Source organism: Alligator sinensis, unplaced genomic scaffold, assembly GCF_000455745.1.
Source record: "Alligator sinensis unplaced genomic scaffold, ASM45574v1 scaffold243_1, whole genome shotgun sequence".
In the NCBI taxonomy this organism is placed as follows: Eukaryota; Metazoa; Chordata; order Crocodylia; family Alligatoridae; genus Alligator; species Alligator sinensis.
The window spans coordinates 1,576,231-1,588,417 of record NW_005841841.1 but is presented as its reverse complement, the minus strand read 5'-3'; the positions used below and the strand labels follow the sequence as shown (position 1 = coordinate 1,588,417).

At 45.3% G+C, this 12,187-nt stretch overlaps 1 long non-coding RNA gene across 1 annotated transcript in view; it reads left to right on the top strand.

Moving 5' to 3' along the window:
- The first annotated feature begins 6 nt into the window (after positions 1-6).
- LOC112550415 overlaps positions 7-12,187 on the top strand; it is a 31,022-nt gene continuing 18,841 nt past the window's right edge. Inside the window, exon 1 of the long non-coding RNA XR_003094244.1 lies at positions 7-193. This is a non-coding gene — a long non-coding RNA (uncharacterized LOC112550415). The remainder of the gene's footprint in view (positions 194-12,187) is intronic.

Here is a 12,187-nt window from a genome sequence, read left to right as displayed (position 1 = left end):
GGCGCCCCCTCCCCCCCCTGCGGGGAGCCCCGCGTGCAGACAAAGGGCAGGGAGGATGTGGATGATGCCCCCGGTGATGTTGCAGCCCCTGTCCTTGCCCCGCCGGTTCTTTTCCCGCTGCAGCCCGAGAAGCAGGCTCCACCTCAGCCTCTGTCTCTCCTCTCCCTGTGAGCGTGCAGTGTCGTCTCTCGAAGTAAGGAAAACCGAGCCCGCCGCTGGAAAGAGAAGAAAAGCAAAGTCCTGGGGGCCTCTTGTTTCGGCGAGGCAGCTGAACGGCTCTGGTTCTCGCTGTCCCGCCGAGCGGGGCTGTCCCCGCAGTCGCTTCGTTTGCAAAATGTGCAGCCCCTGGTCTGGCCCTGTTTTGTTCTGGCACCTGCGGAAGGACGGGCAGGAAAAAAAGGCTAGGACAGCGGTTCCCGATCTGTGGTACAGGCAGCACCAGTGGTATGCAGACAATCTGTCGATGGTGTGCGTAAACCGATTTATTATCATTACTTTATATGACAAAAATTGGCTGGGGGCACTTAAGGTTAAGCTGAAACACTTGCTGGTGGTAGTTAAGGTCGCATTGTTTTTAGTTGATGGTGCGCAATCTGTCAGAGTTTGGGAACCGCTGGGCTAGGTGGTGCCAGTGGATGCTCGCCTGGTATTGGCAAAAAGCCGATGGCAGAAGGAAAGGGAAGCTGTGCCCCTGGAGGGGTACGCAGAGGCTCTTATCCAGGAAAAATGTTTTTCTGTTTTCATTTTGTCAAGTTAATTGCATTCAAAAATAACTTCAGCACACAAGGGATGGTTAAAACTCATTAACAGCAAAGGCTATGCTGTCATCCCTCACATCAAAGAGAGCCCAACTAAGAAGAAGTGTCCCATAAGGTGTTCTAACAGTTTCTACACCTGTGATTCTCAACTAAGGTGCTGTGGCACCCTGGGGTGCCTTGAGAGCCTGTCAAGGGTGCTATGGAAAGTTTGTAATGTTGAATGTGCAAACAGTGATTCACAAGATTAAACCCAGAGGTTTCAAGCCAGAATCCGTAGCATCAAACACACTGGGACCTGTTGCGGGCCTTCTGAGTTCTCCACAGCAGAAAAACCACTCTTATTAAACTCCAAGTGAAAGAGGCTAAGAGAATATGATTGTTGATCTACACTCGGGTTTCTCTTTATGCAAATTCATTTTGTGCAAATTCGCTTATATGCAATGACCTTAATTTATACCTTTAATTGGCTTTGTGCAAGAAAAATCCAATCTTATGCGAAGTTGCCCAGAAACAAGCTCCCTGCTGGCTGGCAGAGTTCCAGCCAGCAGGGAGCTGGGAGGAAGCAGAAGGGAGGTGACAAGACAGGGGACACCATGTGCATGTACAAGTACATGCACATGGCCCCAAGTAGCCTCGAGGGCAGCTCTGGCAGGTAACAGGGGGAAGAGGGGGATTGAGGTCCCTGTAGGGAGGGAGCTGGGCAGGCCTGGGGCTGCTGTCCAGCCAGCGGGTACATGGGGTCTAGAGCTGCAGTGCGCAGCTGCAGGGCCCAAGAAGAGAGCAGGATGGACCCTCCAGTGGCTTCTTGGTAGCTCCCCGCTGCCGCACACACTTCCAAGGGGAAGAGGAAGGTGCAGATGCATGGGTGCAGTGGGCCCTGGCCCTAATCCTGGGCCCAGCTCAGCTCCTCTCCCTGCCTGGTCCCAACACCTGCATCCCGCTGCCAAAGAGCAGCAGGCACAGGAGGCATGTCCCCAGGGCAGCACAGGACAAGCAGCCGCCATTCCCTGACGGCCTGCTTCCCTGCCCCAGGTACCTCTCCAGCCTGGTGGATGTGACCCAGTGGGGCTGCACAGAGAGGCTACAAGCTCCCTGCTGCACTGGGTCACGCCCGCTAGGCTGTAGAGGCACCCAGGGTAGGAAAACAGGGAACAGTGGGGCCGCACAGAGAAGGTGCTCACCCCGTGCTGCTTTGGCAATGCACCTGCTCCACAAGCTGCTGCTTGCTGCGCAGGGCAAGCACCTTCTCTGTGCGGCCCCACTGTTCCCTGCTTCCCTGCCCTGGGTGCCTCCACAGCCCAGCAGGTGTAACCCGGTGCAGCAGGGAGCTTGTACTCTCTCCTGCTGTTCCCAGCCGCATCGAGTTGTGCCTATGAGGCTGGAGAGGCACCTGGGGAAGGGAAGCAGGGTGGAGCCAGGCACAGCGAGCAGCTGGCGTTCTCTGCCACCCTGCTTCCCTCCCCTGGGTGCCTCTCCAGCCCGCCCTGCACTGCCCCCTGCACGTGCTCACAGCCTCTCCACGCAGCAGCTATTGTATTGTGTGATTACTGTTTGAATTTGTCATGGTTTGGGGGGTCAGTAGAGTGCAGCTGGTACATATCCCTATTAATTACACGTAATAATGGATTCGCTTTTTGCAAATTTGCTTTATGCAAGGATTTTTTTGGAATGCAACCTTCGCATAAAGAGAGACCTGAGTGTATTAGCAGAGCAGCATTAGTAGCAGATCCTGACAGAGAATGAATTTGTCTTCCTGTTTGTGGTTTTGATCTTGGATGTCATGCCCAACTTGGGGGGAAGTCATACTTTGTTTTCTGGCAGCAGACTGATATTTTTCACCACAGCATCCAACAGACCTTGCTAAATTTTGCCAACCATAAGGGGCCTGGGCCTAATTTTAAATTTTTAGGTTGAATCTCTGCAGCATTTCTAGAACCCAATAAAATTTATTCCATAACTGCCTAAAATGTAAGCAGTGAAGACTTTCAGCGTGTCCCTTTCTGGAATGGTTTACTTATAAGGATGGTAGCCTTTTGACCTCACTGGGACGTTTAGGTGCAAGAAGGAATGCAGTCTCCTCTTTCTCTGCCAGTTTTTTTCCAGAGCCTCATTTATTTGTTTTGGATTCTCTAATTTTTCTCACTGCATCTCACAAATCCATCTTCTCACTCACCACCTATGTTGCTGCGCGGCAGAATAGACTTGGAGCCAAACTCCCAACAAGTCCCAAAGCCCCAACTTACCATGTGGCCTTGGAAAAACTCACATCTGCCAAACTTGGGAATTTTCCACTACTAGCATGCAGATGATGCCCAAATGCAGTGAAGGTTTCTCAGCACCTCTAAAAGTAAAGAACCGTGTCAAATGAGCACCACAAACTGAAGGCCATGCCCTTGCACCCTCCCCACACACACACACAGCAGAATTAGCATTGGTGTTTCTAGCTGTTAATCTCCCAGCCTCACTTTATGTAAGAGATGAAAGTGAGGCTAGGAGATTAACAGCCAGAAACACAAATGCTCAATTTTGCTCTGCGTGCATGTGTGTGGACATGTATGTACCAGCACATGTCCCTGAGTTTGTGGTGCCCGCATGACATGGTTCCTTACTTTTAGAGTTACTAAGAAGTTTTTTAAAGTTATTTAAGAGATGAAAATCACCAAGTTCTCATTTGTTTTAATTTCATAATAGAAGAGTTTTGAGAAACAACATGAATATATTTTGAAAAACATGTCTTGAACTCCCCCGGGGAAATAGCCCTTTCTTCTTCTGCAAATGTTTGAACATATATATTTATTCTGTTTTTGACAACTCAGCAGCAATATACCTCACATGCAATAGGTAATAAGAGTGTGCCTAAATCACATTTGTAAGATAATTCTGTGAAAAGAGCATCAGATCTTAATGCTTTCACTGTGTACTGTGGAGTAGTGCCAAGTAAACCCAGGCAACCACTTCACCTGTTTCCAGAATTGGAATATTTTTTTCTAAGAAATAACATAAGCTGCTTGTGCTCTCATAGGGTGAGCCATCACTCTCATGACAGGTCAAAGTTGTCTATTTCATAGCACAGTTTTATATAAGTGGAGATTTAATCATAGTGTCTGCTTAGATTAGGTCTGACTCTTCATGTTGTCTCCTTGAACGGCTGATAATCTGAGGGAATACCTTAAATGGTTTAATTCTGATCACATCTCAGAACACACTAGATGCTTTTAAATTGCTAAGTTTAGCCTCCCTTTGGCAGAAGCATGGTTTTGGGAAGAACATAGATGTATTACTTGGTTCAGATGGAAATCAAAGACAACGTTGGCAAGAACTTCTGGCATGGTTACTCTGTCTTTACGAAAATCATGTATAAAGACCTGCCATGACAGCTTGCATCTCTCCTACCGTTCTGGCAGACAGCATTTTTACTGCCAATGATCTTTTGATGGAAATGTATAGCTAGATGCAAAGAGTAGGCCCATATAACCAATGAATACAATATTGAGATTCCTAGGAAGGAAAGGCCTCCTGACTGGGAGAGATATAGCGGCATATTTCTATACCATGAGACATTTGGCACATTCTGCATTAGAGGGTAAAAAGCTGTACCCTGCAATGAACATTTAAAAAGCTCACAGAAAGTCCAAAGTTTTTTTAGAGACAACATATAGTCCGCTGTGTCAGATCCCAGAGTTCAAAATGCCCCCCCCCCGTGTGTGGTGTCTGTTGCAGTTAAAAGCGAAATTGAAACCCAGTGCAGCTAAGGATTGATATGATGCAATATGCAACGCGTAGGGTAGGCACGGGGGCACGTGCCCTACCTGACATTGGCCACTGCCAAAGCCACCACCAGCTTCTGCAGGCAGTCACTGCTCATCCCTTGCCGCCGGCTGCAGGCGGTCCCCGCTTCCCGCTGCCAACAGCGTGGACAGCGGCTGCGAGCGGTCCCTGCTCGCCACCACCATACCCCCGACGCCAACACTGCTGCCGCTGCCTGCACCACTCCCCCCGGCTCCGGGGACACATGTCATTCAAGTATGACACCTTGTTTGACTAATGGTAGAAAGGCTTTAATAACAATACCACAAAAAGCTGTAAAATTAAATGACAGAAAAAGACTCCTTTTCAATAATCAATAAATGAGCTGTCACCAAAGTCTGAGTATATTTTTAGCTGCAGGCCAGGAAGCAGTGTCTTTACAGCTTTCAATGAGCGGGATCCTTTGCCATGAGGAGCTGGGTGCAATTTTGTTGTGATTTTTCTGTTTTTCCTGGAGCGCACACCTTGCTGGCAATTCTGTCTTGCTCCTGTTTAATTGTATAGCTTCAAAGAATTCCTCCTTGATAATTGGTTGATTAAAGGCTGAACAAAGCTGGGAGGAAGGGACCATCACATTACAATTGCCAACTGCTTGGATTCTGTTTGGATTGTCCAGGTGTGAAACTTGTTTTTGCAAGTTTCTGATTAGTTTGAAGGTTACAAGTCAATCAAATGTGATGCGTCTTGATTGACTGAATGGGATACCTTGGGGCTTTGGTCACAGGACACTGTTTTTGAGTATTTGTTTAACAATGGAGCAGAATTTACCATAGTCTGCACCAGTGATGGTCTATGGCGACATGTACAAAACTCCAGACAGACATTTATAAAACCTCAGACAGACATTGAATGCCTGCTCTGAGAAATATGCTTTAATCAATGGGGAATGTGTTAACCAGGATATGTTTACAATTATATATACCGTGCTCATATTCCCCATGTCCTGTTTTCAGTGCATTTCAGTCTTTCACTTCTTACAGGTTCTGCTTTTGAAATGTATATTTAGTCCTTTGTTTTCTTTAGTTATACTAATTCAATTGAAATGTATATGTAGTTTCCTGCTTTCCTGTAGTTCAGGGGTTCCCAACCTTTTTATACTGTGGATCAGCAAACCGCGGACCGGAAGTGACCGCGGACCAGCAGTGACCGCCATACTGTGAGCAGGCAGCCAACCATTTTTTATACTCAGTATAAAAAATGCTGTCAGTCCGCAGTATTCTGGTCACTTTTGGGCTTCCAGTCCAGCAGCCAACTCTCCTGTGGACCGGCAGTCAACCCTTCATGGCCCAGTACCATGCAATGGCCCACAGTTTGGGAACTCCTACTCTAGTTACACCAGCTCAGGCAGTCTGGGGCCCTTTTATACTCTCTTAGTTTTGTTATACATGTGATGGGTGTTTCAGGTCTCTGCCAACAATTTTCCTTTTAAAGGAACCATCACTTTTATTTTTAGGTTCAGGTGTGATAGATAGGCCTCAACCCTCTAACTTAACGCCTAGTGGATGGCAACCACTAGGAGAGCAACTGTTTGTTCTTCTCAGTAGCACTCTCACCATCTTCATCCACTCTTGCCCTGGCCTTCATTATGACTGTTATCATCTAATGATGATTTTATAGGTCTGATATTGGGTGCTGCAAGCTCCACTTTCTCTATGCCTAATGGGTTGCAACCATTAGCAGAGACTGATCTTCTCTATGGCAGTCTTGGCACCACAATGCAGTTTTGCCCTAGCCACTGTCTTTTGCACAGGAGGGCTTCTTTCCTAGCTATCAAAAGTTTTAGGTGATTACAAACACTACGGTGATTTGGCATAATAAAACATTGGGTACATTTTCAACTAGCACAGAAGATGAAATCAATTGGGACTGCTTTATTTTCCATGGTCCCAGCCATGATCTTGCATTCTTGTGCAAGATGCACTGGTTATTTTAATTTGGTCATTTAGATTTTGTGTGTAGGTCCAGCCAAGCTTTCACAATTTTCACAGTCATCAATGCCCAAGTTCTGAATGTCTTCCTTGTAGCAGTGTGAGCCTTGGAGAGTCCTTTACACATGGATAAAACTGTTTTGTGGGTGAGTATGTTTTGTAGTTCAAGTGAACATGCCCTCTGAATATCTGGATGTAGATGGAGGACCTGCCCATTTATGATCTGACATCTGGCTGGAGAAGCAACTGTATCAGAGAATGGAGGGATTGTTCACATCTGAAAACCAAGATTGCCTTAGCTCTTCTGGACCCACCCAAAAGCCTTTGCACCGATGGAATTGGAGGGTAAGTATACAATAAGCCTGGTGACTGAGTGTCAAAAATGTATTGGAAGGAAAACTTTGATTTCACCTGCTGAAGTAACACTATTGACATCTCTTATTTTCTCATGGGTGAACTGGAGATTTGCAATTATTCATAATGACTGATACAGAAGAAGACTGATACATTAGAAGAACAGATTCCTGGGAAAAACAAACAAACAAGAAATGCTATAAAAATTTATAAACTAATTCTAATGTCTAATAATTAACCGCTAAGTACTTATTTGCAATCAATGGCAAATTAAAGTGTAAACCATGCAGTAAATGAGGAAGTTCTGACTGTAAATTCTGACTTAAAGCTATAGGACTGAGGACAGCTGTGTTCACCCTGCCCTTTTTGCTTTCGATTGAAAAGAGAGGCAATCACAGTGCAGATAACAAAGGCCACTAGCCATAAGACTCTGAACTCAAGTTCAACATGTGTGCCAACAGTGGAAAAGATATTAATAGGTACTTAAAGAAGAATTCATCTTCAACTGCTTAAATTCCTGCCTAGCGAGCTGTGGCCTATTGTCAGACATTTTAATGTCAGGTAAACCATGCGTAGCATAGCAGATCTGTTTTTGCTTGATCATTTTTAAAAATTGTGTCTTCTAAGGCTCTTGGGAAAATGAGAATACCACATTTACTCAAATCCAAGATGAGGGGCTTCTTTCCCCATACTGAATGAATAGGGCAAAAAGATGTGTGGGGGAAGGTGGGGAAGCAGGCAAGCAGCTGATGTGGCTCTGACTCCAGCCCTGAGCCTGGGTCAGGGCCAGAGTCAGAGCTGCAGCACCCACCTGCCCACACTTGCTCCTCTTGCTACCTCCCCTGCCCCTTACTGTCAAGTAGCAACAGCTTTGGCTCCTTCCACTCCTAGTGCACAAAACGCATGCGTCACGGGATGGGGTCCCCAAGGATGGCTGTGATCTCCTAAGGCCTCTTGACCGTGCCAATTTGGCCTGATGGGCACCCTCTTTTCTCTCCTGCCACATCTTGATGTAAAAGTAATGTAGGGAGGCTGCCTTCACGTCCGGTCGGACACGGTCCCGATGGACTTCCCTGGACCCCGTGGGTCCCCAGCCTTATGGGCTGTATGCGTGGCTCCAAACTGTCCCTTTACCATGCCCCAAGCCTCGCAGATGGCATTGCTGTTGTTTCTCCCTGGCCTTGCTACAACTTGGCCCCTTGTCCTCACTGGGCTCTTCGCAGCCCTTTGTCTGCGCCCCTCGGTGCTGGGCTCTGTGCACCCCAAATGCCACACCCTCTCCGACACCAGGCTCTGCGCACCTCAAATACCGTGCCCTCTCTGGCGCCAGGGTCTCCACACTATAGTGGGGCCCCATTGAGGCCTCCTCCTTCCCCAATAGCCTTTCCCAAACTACCGGTATTATAAAACAACAACCAACCATAAGCCCCTGGGCTATAACACAACACAAACTGCATAAAGAGTGCTCTGCCCCTTTACATTACTAGGAGCAGAACTTAGGCCTCTTCCCTTCCCTTGCTCTAAGAGGGCTCCTTCCCCCTTGGCCACCGGCAGAGAACTGAACTCCCTAGTCCCCGTCCTGGGGTTTATATGGGCCCAGGGCCCTGCCCCTTCCGGCCAGCTGACCAGGTACAGGTGCAGGCTAATTGCCTCATTAGCTGGTTGCCATGGCAACCTGCAGCTGGGCTCCTGTCTGGCTCTTTGGGCTCTCCCCAGGCAGTTTCTGCTCTTCTAGGAGCAGGCACCTAAGTGCCCTGCGACAGCATGGAAACTCCCATCGGCAGATCTAGGATTGTGAAAAGGGGATACAGATAGTGTGGCACATCCTCTTATATAGCACAATGTGTATTTTTCTCCAGTTAAAGAGAAACTAGAAATGTTACTAATATGCTAGGGAGCTAATGTTACATTATTCAGCTTCAGATCAAAGCAAAAACCAATATATCTATAGGAATGGGCCTTAATTTCATTTGCTAGCTCATGTATTATGTTTAGAAATATTCACAACAAAATGAGGGCTAAAATAGTAAAAATAAAATAGTGTCATTAGTTCTCTAGTCATAGTTAAACATAGGTCTCATTCAGATTCACAAAACAAAATCTAGCCACCTTGAGCATCTTGTCAGTGCCTCCAATACTTCACTGTCAGTCATTTCTACACCTGAATTAATATTACCAGACCTAAGTTAAGGTTTTTAGCTAGAGCTAAAAACAGTCTACTGAGCTGTGAAATAGAAGAAAAACATTACCATTTTGCTAACAGACAGCAAAAGAGAGAATAGTTTGAATAGTGGAACATCAAGACCATTAAAAAGAATACATGTTTTTTCTTTCCACTTCACATATGTTATATTAGCAAGAATCAGAAAGATGATAATGACCCATTAAAGTCAGTTGACTCCCTCATAGTCTGAATAGAAATGCTGCTGCCTCGCCCAGACAGTTGCTTTTAAAGTTTCGGTGGAGCAAAAACCAAGGTGTAACAAGAGACTTTAAGAGCCTCTCTAATTAAAGCACCCCCGCCACCACCCCCGAAGCACGTGTAAAAACGTCCTCAGTGTTTGGGTATCCAAGACAGGCAGAACCCTGTACTGACCCAGGCCAGGAGCCTGGGGGCAATCGTGCACACCACCTTTCATGGCCAGCTGCCTACTGCCCAGTGGCAGCCCAGGCCCAATTAGCTCCTGGACACATGCCACCCCTGCACCCTGCTGCCTGCCAGCTGCAGGGACGGGAGAAAATAGGGAGCAGAACATTTCTCCCTAGCCCCTGTCCCTGAGACGGGGGTAGGGAGGGAGAATGCACCACCCAAGCCTGAGCCCCTGGCTGTGGTATGCTTGGCATATGAAAAGACCCCACTGGGGGGCTTTTCACCCCCTAGTCTGGCTAGAAGGGCTCTGATTGTACCCTTTTCTGCTTTTTGTACCCATTCTCTCTATGTTGAAGAAGACAGTGTTGCTGAGGACCTGAGCCATAAAACTTTTCCCACTTAATGCATTTACACTACAAAGAAAGTGTTTATTCAGTTTTAGCCCAGCAGCTCTGTCTTCAGAACTGCTCTGGTAATGTTCTCCTCGGATCAAAATGTCCGCTATTTAAACTTTAGTAACCTCTGCAGAATCGAACTCTCAAGATTAAGCCTCGTTTTTAATGGAGACATACCCTATGGCTTCAGCTTCCTTCTGTATCCTCTGGTAAAACAATTTTCATGTTTCATTTTTATTTGGAATAGAGTAAATCAAGCTTCTGTAATACAAATGGTATACTTTGTTTGCCTAAGTTAACTGCAAAAGAGATTTTGAAAAATCAGCAACTACTTCAGAACAAGCTATTATTAGAAATAAAGTTGCCTTCTAGCTCCTTTTGCTGACATCTACTGTTTAGAAAAAGAGTGAAGTTCCAGTTAAACCTACTCCAGTTGTCCTTTATATTTTCAGAGAGTTCCAGATCTGATGATGCTTTAAGCCAGTTAATTTTTGGTGCATGCTTCAGATGGATTGGTGGTGTAGAAATATCCAGAGTACCATTAGACAAGCTATCTTAGGTACTGGAAACAATATAGCCATAGACTCATTTACGCTATCCTGCACCTTGCTTATATAGCTCTACTTTATACTACAGTTTGCAATGTGCAGTTCACTTTACTCCTGCTACTATTTGTTGTTTAGTAATCACTTAGACCCCACTTCACTAAGTGCCTGAATTAATTTGACTGGTGTAGCTCGACATAGCCTCTATGTAACATAACAACTGTTTGAAAATGGCTTATGCTGAAGCTTCCTAAAAGGTACAGTTCCACACATTAGCCAACCTCTCAACTGAAACTGCCAGTGTAAAAAAAATACCCATTTGGTGGGAAAGAATGGCAACCTCAAATCTTGTATTTGCCATTTGAAACCTATGCATAATGGCAACCAAAGCTACTATTGCTATTTACATATGAAGCTCATTTTCCAATTCTAAACATGTTTAGTCAAATAACTTGTTGCAGCTATAATGCATGAAACTTAATATTGGCACATATTAATTTGAAGAATAAAAATATTGACCTCACAGGTTGAAAACCCAGGTGGTTGCACACTTAACTGTGAAAATATAACAGATCTCACTGGAGAGCTTATATTTTTGCTGTAGTAGCATGAAAACAAGTCTTAAAAATGAGGCTTAAGTTATAATTTGTTAAAAGTCTTTGCATCAAGTCCAGAATTTTCTTTATGATAGGAACTGTCCACCTTTAAATTTTTCCTCAAAATTTAACTTCTAGTTTTAACAAATGAAAAGCTGGCAACATCCTGTGCTTTGCTTTCTAGAGAGAGTGCTACAGCTCCATCTGATTTCCTGCCTACCTCACCTTATCTTCTCTCTGCTTTGAGCTTTCTTGTCATGCAATTAACAAAGTAAGCCTAAATATAGCAGATGATTGCTCAGGAGACTGTTTCTTAAAATTAATCTTTTATGAAAAAATTATTAACATTCATTCTTTACTAAAATTAAATGTCCCCCTTTGCTCTATATTTGATGCAAGGTCAATTTTAAGCATTTTGCATATTCTCTAAGGGATAAAGAAGGCTTTTGGAAAATGGTAGTGAAAAGGGTAAGTACCAAGTTGGGCCCTACTGTTGCCCAAATGGCTAGTTTCGTGCCCCTGGAGGCTAGACCAATTTTACCTCAAGGAGAGAGTCACACACAGGGTGGTTCCGTCATGAGTTTATTGATTGCGCAAGCAATGTCGACAGAGGAGCTGATGCTCAAAGCTGTGTCGACCCCAAGTTTCTCTCGGGGTTACACTTTTATAGCTTACATAAACAAAGGGTTACAGTGTGTCATACAACTATTGGCAGTACCACAATTTCCTTGTTGTTACGTCTTATCTTATGGGCTAGGCTTAGTTTGCTATTGGTTAATATCTCCTGTTAAGTTAAGTGCATGCGTATTTCAAAAGCAGAACTGCAGCAAAAAGTTCTGTCGCATGCGCAGAGGAAAAGGGGAACTGCGGCAAAGTTAATGTCTTTTAGTAACCTTATACCTTAGTGTAACTTCAGGGCATTAGGCAAGTATGGTTACAAAATGCAGAGCAAGCAAGAAGGAAAAAGAAACCCACAACTCAGTCGTTAGGCCTCGTGCTTCTTACACAAGGGATCATGCGGGACTCATACAGTTATTACTCAAGTGAGGCCCAGGTCATAATGTATTTTTACCACAATTTCCCCCCTCAAGATGCTTTCTAACTCTATTTTTAATAATTGTGCGTGATCGCTAGTTTTTGGTAATGCACAAGCATTTCGCGGTTGACGACTGACTGAACAGTTCGTTTCAGGAGGGCCATGATGCAGGGTATGA